This window comes from Miscanthus floridulus, chromosome 1 (assembly GCF_019320115.1).
Source record: "Miscanthus floridulus cultivar M001 chromosome 1, ASM1932011v1, whole genome shotgun sequence".
NCBI lineage: Eukaryota > Viridiplantae > Streptophyta > Magnoliopsida > Poales > Poaceae > Miscanthus > Miscanthus floridulus.
Window position 1 is genome coordinate 168,224,022 of NC_089580.1, and position 9,545 is coordinate 168,233,566.

Genomic DNA, 9,545 nt, shown 5'->3' on the forward strand with positions numbered 1-9,545 from the left:
TCCAATAGATTCCCCCTTAATGGAGATTCTATGGGCTTGGCTAGAGGCTGGATTGAACTAGAAGGTTGAGATGACCCTATCCGCCTCAATGCGGGTTAGGCAAAGGCCACTGAGGCTCATCTGTGTTTTTTTCCTAGCTCTTGTTTGACGTGAGGCGGCCCTGGACCCTTCGTGGGTTAGCCTTCGAACCTCGGTCTCTCGATCTTAGATCGAGCAGCTCGATCCCCTGATCCCCTTAGGGTCTAATAGGGGTCGGTCGTGTTTCGTGTGGCAGAACCGCCTGAAATAGCATGCTTACGGAGGTGCTTGTCTTCCACCAGACACTAAGCACCCCGAAAGCAAGCTACAGCGGGCGGTATCCGTCGAGCACACCCCAAGGAAGAACCCGAGAGATCCACATTTTTCCCAAGGATCCAATAATGAGAACGAGTTACAATACTTGTCCATTTCATACATCAAAGTTTCTTAAAAGTACATTATTACAACACCAAATGTCAAAGTGCGGAATGATAAACAGCAGAATTTAAAATAAATATCTAGCGATAAGAACGAGGATCCTTCTGAGCCCACCAGAAGAATCCTCCAAACAAGGGTACTTTTCATGCATCACCTACAACAGGGGTAAATAAACCCTGAGTACACAATGTACTCGCAAGACTTATCCGACTAATGGGAATAATTTAATAAACCCTGAGTACACAATGTACTCGCAAGACTTATCCGACTAATGGGAATAATTTTCCGACTCCAAGGAATATGATAAGCTTTATGGTTTGCTGGTTTCTTTTAGCAGAACACAATACTAAAAGTGGGTCCTTATTTATGTTATTATTATCAGCCATATTAAGTTATTATCTATCTAGTCTATATAAGCACCTGTTCTACTTTCAAGCAATAGTTGAGTAATCAGTTCCATTTCTTCTCCTTTCAACTTTTAGTTCTTACTATGGTGCTAAACACGAGACAAGCCATACCGGATCGCCTGGTGATTCGCGAATTAATGTGCCCAGCTGGGTGCCCCCAAAACACACGCCCCGCTTGTACCCTAGGCACAAGCAGGACTAACCCATTGCCCTCTTGTCCTGGGTGTTCATGTCCCCATCCAATTGGACTCCAAGCCCCCACTCCTGAGTCCCGGACTCAGTGCGGTACAAGGACCTCCACCATCCTACCTCCCATCAGTCGATCCGGAAAGAGCTGGATCCATGACAAGAGAGCAACAAGTCTTCCCTACGCCCATACCCAAGTATGCGCTCAGGACAATAAATCTATGACTTGCCCACGATGTCGTATGCAACGACCGGTCCTTAATCGACTCAGACAGGAAAAAAGTATAACCGAGCCATGCCCTGTTGGCCGCAGGACACAACACTTTACACCCACCAATACCCAAACCATATCCCTACCCAGTCACCATTTACCTTTACCATTTTATCATGAGTGATCATGTTTATCACCTACTTGTGAGTAATGGCAGGTTACTCACGCTACCGATTTCCTGAGCATAGCAGCTACTCGACCTATACTAGTAGGACTCATAGGTAGATATATTTATGCATGTAGTTTCCATAAGATGCCTGTAACATAAATGCACATCATAGATATATATTCAATGATCATTTAAAATAGGGGTTATGCACCAGGGCTTGCCTTGGGCAGGCGACGGGTCAGCAATGTCAGCACCAACAGGCTCTGGGGCTCCATCCTGCACGAGGATCTCCTCCTCATACTCCTCGATCACCTCGTCGTACTCTAGTTCATCGACGGGCACGAACTCAACCAACTCGTGATCTACATGCATGACATGATGATGCAATACTTAGTAATATAGCAACAATAGCTCTTAAAACAAAAGTACATCTGTCTACTACTAAGCTAGTGCTACCGACCATGGTATTAAGCTATCTCTTGTTACCGACAACAAGTTTGAAGTATGACATTCGTTATTATTATAGCAACTACATGTATTCTTACTCCTAATGCTGATTTCTGCTATATATGATAAAGCAAGGATAATGGCTACTCTATTTATCATCTTACTCTAGGGCTACAAAATTTACAGCAAGTACATAATAATCTAGTGAGCCTACTGTAAAATTTTCATAGCCATATCTCTCACCAATCTACCACAAAAATTCCTACAATTATTAATCTACATAATACTAAGCTCTCTAGTTTGGATTTATGAGCCCATTATCATCATAGTTAACTGTAAACTAACTACACTAATAGATAGATGGCATTTTTGTGAACCTAACAAACTTGGTTTCACTATTTTTGGACATCTACAAGATTTAATACAATTTATCAAAGTTCAGCTAGAAACTATATTGAATAAACATTTATAATCTACTAGAAATTGGAAAACACAATTCACAGCGCGGCCCAACCTGCACGTCGCTCGGCCTAGCAAGGCAGGGCGCACGCGCGAGCGGGGGCGTGCGTGAGCAGCCCAGCAAGCGGCGAGCGCAGACGCGAGCGCGGCCCAGCGCGGCAGCGGACCGAGCGCTACGCGGGCAGGCTGGCCCACGGTGGGGGCAAGGGCGCTAGCGTGAGCTGGCCCAACAAGCGAGGGCATGGACGTGGCTGGCCCAGGCGGAAGCGCGGGTCGCGTGTGTATTTCTAATGTATTCACGGATTTATTTTTCTACAAGAAAACGACCCTATAACATGTGTGACGTAGGGATAACACAGAGATGACGTCAACAAGCTAAGAGCAACAGTACGCACCGTCGGCTGCTTTGCTTGCTCTGCTCGCCTGCTCGAGTGAGGTTCCGCTTCATGCCAACCACCGAGAGGACGTCCCCGATGATCTACAGCACCGTCAGCGGAGCCACTGCACGGACGAGGAAAATGAGTCAAGGAGAGGCAACCGTCGTGCCCGATTGAAACAAACGAGCAAGGAGCAGTGCCCCGGCTGAGAACTCTATCTCGTCGGCCACGGTAGCCCACTGAGGGGAAATTCTCCCCATTACCTCACCGTAGGAAGTAAACCCATCATGATGACTCCAATAGGAAGCTAACCACTCTAGCTATTTAGGCGAACGGTGAATTGGAAAGGGATGGACTACACCTCGGCCAATTTGGTGAGCGATGATGTTTGGCTAAATGGATTCGACGGTGGGGAAAACTCCAACTGAGGCCGTCAACAGTGTATGACTACAATAGCAGCAGGCTTGGCATGACGCAGGACATCATCGCGACCCTTAGACGTGCGTACGAGTTTGGCATTCCGGCGCGCGACCGAAGCTCCATGACACGGCGACTGTGAAACAGGGAAGTTAGGCTCGGCGCTGAGCGTGGCAGCGGACACGATCGTGAAGGCACAGTGAGGCAGTCATCCCACACGTGTGCAGCTATGCTACATTAATGGGAGCATTGAAGTCCATGCAGGCGATGCGCGTGAGCGCTCAGGAGAGTGGACATTGGTTCGGACGAGCCAAACACGCAAGCAGACACGACAGCGGTAGTGACGCAGACGGATGTGACGGAGGAGGCAGCATCCAGGTTCGATGGACCCTAGTGCGTGCGTGTGTGCACGCGAGTCGAAAGCTTGGCGCGCAACAGCGGAGCAGACCGAGCGGCAGTAATCGCTAGACGGCCAGCGAGCGTAGTGGCGGAGCATGGAGCCAAACAAAGCAGGGGCTAGTCAAGCTACAAGCGTACAACTTTGAGAGTATTAGCTTACATCTAGCATAACCGACTGATGTAGGCTTAGATGTTTTATAGTGGATGCATGTTAACTTTCCTACTTCTAGGCGTTAGTCACAGAGCTAATTCAGAGTTGCAGTGGCCAAAGTGGGAATGAATGGGGGGCTAGTGCCCAGCTTCGCCTCCACTGGCCTCCGCCGGTGAGCGAGCGGCGACGTCAGGTGGGTAGTGTGTCTGGATGCGTGCAGCGTGCGTGAGCGCGTACCATGGCACAGCAGTGGGGACGTGGCCGGCTGAAAGGTCCTAATATGGCTAGAGGGGGGTGAATAGCCTATTTAAAAAAACTACAAATCAACTAGAGCAATTTGATTAGTATGACAAATAGAGAAATGCAAACTTGCTCTAGCTCTACAAGGGTTGCAAGCCACCTATCCAATAATTCTAGTTGCAATGATAGCTAGACACACAATTTGCTATGGTACTACTCACTAAGAGCTCTCAATCTTTCTACTCTAAAGAGCTCCACTAAGCAAACTTAAATAGCAAAGCAAGCTCTCAAATCTAATTACACTAAAAAGCTTGCTACAACTAATTTGCAAGAATGTAAATGAGTGAGTAGGATGGTTATACCGCCGTGTAGAGGAATGAATCAATCACAAGATGTATATGAAACCAATCACCGGGAGAATATCAAATGGCAAGAGACAACTGATTTTTCTCCTGAGGTTCATGTGCTTGCCAACACGCTAGTCCCCATTGTGTCGACCAACACTTAGTGGTTCGGCAGCTAAGAGGTATTTTACAAACCTCGTCCACACGATTGGACACCGCAAGAACCTACCCACAAGTGAGGTAACTCAATGACACAAGCAATTTACTAGAGTTACCTTTTGGCACTCCATCGGGGAAGGTACAACTCCCCTCACAATCACCAGAGACGGCCACGAACAATCACCAACTCATGCCGATCCTCCACCGCTGCACCGAGCCATCTAGGTGGTGGCAACCACCAAGAGTAACAAGTAAAATCCATAGCGCAACACGAATACCAAGTGCCTCTAGATGCAATCACTCAAGCAATGCACTTGGATTCTCTCCCAATCTCACAAAGATGATGGATCAATGATGGAGATGAGTGGGAGGGCTTTGCCTAAGCTCACAAGGTTGCTATGTCAATAAAAATGTGCAAGAGAGTGAGCTTGAGCCGGCCATGGGGCTTAAATAGAAGCCCCATGAAATAGAGTTGTTGGGCTCCTTACTGCACTGAACACGGGCCGACCGGACATCCCGGTCAGATTGACCGGACGCTGGACCTCAGCGTCCGGTCGTGCGATGTGCGCCATGTGTCATCGGCTTCAAGTGCCGATCACCCGATTTTAATGGTCAAGTGATGATCGGACGCGTCAGTTAGAAAGTGACCGGACGCTGGACCTCAGCGTCCGGTCGTTTCCAGAAAGGTTCCAAACATGAATTTTCACGATCTGACGCGTCCGGTCATGCCCGATTGGACTTACCCAGCGTCCGGTCATTCAATGTCTCCTCTATGCACCTCACGTCAGCGTACGTCAGCACTGATCGGACGCATCTTGCCAGCGTCTAGTCGTATAGCTACCCAGCGTCCGATCGTTTGACCGATGCCAGCATCTTCGCTGATACATCTCACCGGATGTGCTGGTCTAATCGTGGCCAACGTCCGATCACTCCTAGTGACCTCTATCTTTTCTGTCTAGGGCGTCGATGGCACCGTCGAACTGTCCGCACTCTACAGCCGGACACTCCTCCGGTGGAGTTTCTTACCCTTGCTCCCAAACTTCACCACCCTTGATCAAATGTGCCAACCACCAAGTGTATCACCTTGTGCACATGTGTTAGCATATTTTCACAAACATTTTCAAGGGTGTTAGCACTCCACTAGATCCTAAATGCATATGCAATGAGTTAGAGCATCTAGTGGCACTTTGATAACCGTATTTTGATATGAGTTTCACCCCTCTTAATAGTATGGCTATCAATCCTAAATGTGATCACACTCTCTAAGTGTCTTGATCACTAAAACAAAATAGCTCCTATGGTTTATACCTTTGCCTTGAGCTTTTTGTTTTTCTCTTTCTTCTTTCCAAGTCTAAGAACTTGATCATCATCATGGTATCATCATCATCATGCTATGATCTTCATTTGCTTCATCACTTGGAGTGTGCTATCTATCTCATGATCACTTGATAAACTGGTTAGCACTTAGGGTTTCATCAATTCACCAAAACCAAACTAGAGCTTTCAATCTCCCCCTTTTTGGTAATTGATGATAACCCTTTTACAAAGATATGAATTGAAATTCAATTGAATCCATGTTGCTTGCCCAAGCATATTTACCATGTGTAAAAGGATATGGACAAGTTTCATGAACCCCAAATGGTAGCAATTGCTACCCTTACATATGTGCTAAGAGTTTAGATTGTAGCTTGCACATATGCTTGGATAGGAAATATAGGAGTCAATGTCTACCAAATGATGCTAAGGTATAAAAGATAGACCTTTGAAGTGTGATACCTATCGGAGTGCACCATTATACCATCCTTAGCATCATGGTTGGCTTGATACCACTTGGAAACAACACTTGAAAGGAAATCACTAGATAACCTATGCATGCTAGTTTTTCATTTCATCATTCAAACCTACAACTAGCATACACCACACAAGCATGGATATTGAAATTTACAACTTGTGCCATGCAAGCAAACATATGAAATGCACATTCAAATGCACCATACAAGTTCATGAGCTTGCTCCCCCTACTTGTGTGCTCAAAATTTTAATTGATTCCTTTCCTTTGTCATATCTCTCCCCCTATGTCAAATTCTCCCTTTTGGTGTCTATTTACTATCTTTGTATACTATTTCTCCTCCTTTGTCATCAATGACCACAACGGTTTAGAAAATAGATAGGTTAGGATTATCAATGTCAATCAATGGGGTGAGGATCATTTTCTCAAATTTGGTTCAATCTAGATCATTTACGAAAGATATTTAACTCGGTTTGATCCAAGGACAAGCTTCTTCACACCTCCAAATAAGGGTTATCTTATACCATGTTGAGTTAAACACTTAGAGCTCATTTTCTAGATCAAACACTAGGTTTACAAGCCCACAAACATGTCATATGCTACCACTAGATCAAAATAAACATAGAAGCAATAGTGGTACCATACAATCATCAAATTTATTTGATTTTCATGAATGAGCCTAAAAAATAGAGAGATGACTAGATGCACTAAACATGTCCTTAGCAAGGATGTATGCCATGCCAATCAACTTTTACCTTGGATTGCTTGAAGGAGAGGCATGTCATATGAGTGGGGGTGCATCAACACATATTTGAGAAATCCAATATGTTCAACTCATTTCTTAGCTTGCAAAACCTTTTCTCATCCAATGGCTTGGTGAATATATCGGCAAGTTGATCTTCGGTGCCTACACTCTCAATGCAAATGTCCCCTTTTTGTTGGTGATTTCTTATGAAATGGTGGCGGACATCAATGTGCTTTGTTCTTGCATGTTGAACTAGATTATTGGTTAACTTGATTGCACTCTCATTGTCACATAGCAATGTCATTTTCTTGAACTTAATTCCAAAGTCACTCAAAGTGGCCTTCATCCAAAGTATTTGTGCACAACAACTACCAGCGGATATGTATTCGACTTCGGCGGTTGATAATGCAACATTATTTTGCTTCTTTGATGACCAAGACACAAGTGATCTTCCCAATAGTTGACATGTGCCCGATGTGCTCTTTCTCTCAACTTTGCATCCCGCATAATCGGAGTCCGAATATCCAATCAACTCAAATCTTGCTCCTTTGGGATACCACAATCCAACATTTTGTGTATGCTTCAAGTATCTCAATATTCTCTTTGTTGCTTTTAAATGACTTTCTCTTGGTGAGGCTTGGAATCTAGCACACATGCATACACTAAACATCACATCCGGCCTTGATGCGGTCACATAGAGTAGGCTTCCAATCATAGACCGATATATCTTTTGATCCACCATGTTGCCACTAGCATCACTATCAAAGCTTCCACTTGTCCCCATTGGTGTACTAATAGCTTTACTATCATCCATTCCAAACTTCTTGAGTATGTCCTTGATATACTTGCCTTGACTCACAAATGTGCAATTCTTCATTTGCTTGATTTGAAGACCAAGGAAGTAGCTAAGCTCTCCAATCATGGACATCTCAAACTCACTTGCCATCATCTTGTCAAACTCCTTACAAAAATCTTGATTTGTTGACCCAAATATGATATCATCAACATAGATTTGCATTATAAACAAGTCATTTCTAGGCTTCTTGGTGAAGAGAGTAGTGTCAACCTTTCCCATCTTGAATCCCTTAGAGAGTAGGAAATCTCTCAATCTCTCATACTATGCTCTAGGTGCTTGTTTCAATCCATACAAAGCCTTTCTCAACTTGTAAACATGGTTGTGTTTCTTTTCATCTTCAAAACTAGGAGGTTGTTCAACATAAACAAGCTCATTGATGTACCCATTAAGAAATGCACTCTTCACATCTATTTGGTACAACTTGATGTTGTGGGCACAAGCATAGGCTAACAAGATCCTAATTGCTTCCAATCTTGCAACCGGGGCATATGTTGCTCCAAAGTCAAGACCTTCAACTTGAGTGTAACCTTGAGCTACTAATCTTGCTTTATTCCTTATTACTATCCCATCTTGATCTAGCTTGTTCTGAAAGACCCACTTGGTTCCAATCATATTATGATCCTTAGGTCTCTCAACTAACTCCCATACTTAATTTCTTGTGAAGTTGTTTAGCTCTTCATGCATAGCATTGACCCAATCAACATTCTTCAAAGCTTCATCTATCTTCTTAGGTTTAATGGATGACACAAAAGAGAAATGCTCACAAAATAAGGTCAATCTTGATCTAGTTTACACACCTCTTGAAATATCACCAATTATAGTGTCTAATGGATGATCTCTTACAACATTGGTTGGTTGGAGCACTTGCACTTGATTGCTTGCATTAGATTGATCACTTGGTTGAGATAATGAACTAGCCACTTGTTGTTGATCTTGCATTTTGTCATCACTAGTTCTTGCTTGAACTTGATCATGAGAACCACTAGCTTACACATTTGAGTTAGAGGGCACTTGATTCTTGTCATCTTCAACATCAATCACCTCTCTAGGCCTTATATCACCAATGTCCATGTTCTTTATTGCATTGATCAATTGAGTGCCTTTTACATCATCTAGATTCTCATCTTCCTCTTGGGAACCATTTGTTTCATTAAATTCCACATCATGAACCTCCTCAAGAGTACCACTAGCCAAATTCCAAACTCTATAAGCCTTGCTAGTAGTGGAGTAACCAAGCAAGAAACCTTCATCACATTTCTTTTCAAACTTGCTTAATCTAGTGCCTTTCTTCAATATGTAGCATTTGCAACTAAAAACCCAAAAGTATGCTATGTTGGGCTTTTTTCCATTCAATAGCTCATAAGGTGTCTTTTCCATCATGGGGTGACAATAGAGTCGGTTGCTATAATAGCAAGCCATGTTGATTGCTTCGGCCCAAAATGAATGACTTACATTGTACTCACTCAACATTGATCTTGCCATGTCAATCAAAGTTCTATTCTTCCTTTCAACTAAGCCATTTGATTGTGGAGTGTACTTGGCCAAGAATTGATGTCTAATTCTAAATTCATCACATAATTCATCAATTCTTGTGTTCTTGAACTCACTATCATTGTCACTTGTTACTTTCTTCATGGTTGTTTCAAACTCATTGTGAATGCCTTTGATAAATGATTTGAATGTTGCAAACACATCACTCTTGTCCACTAGAAAGAATACCCATGTATATCTAG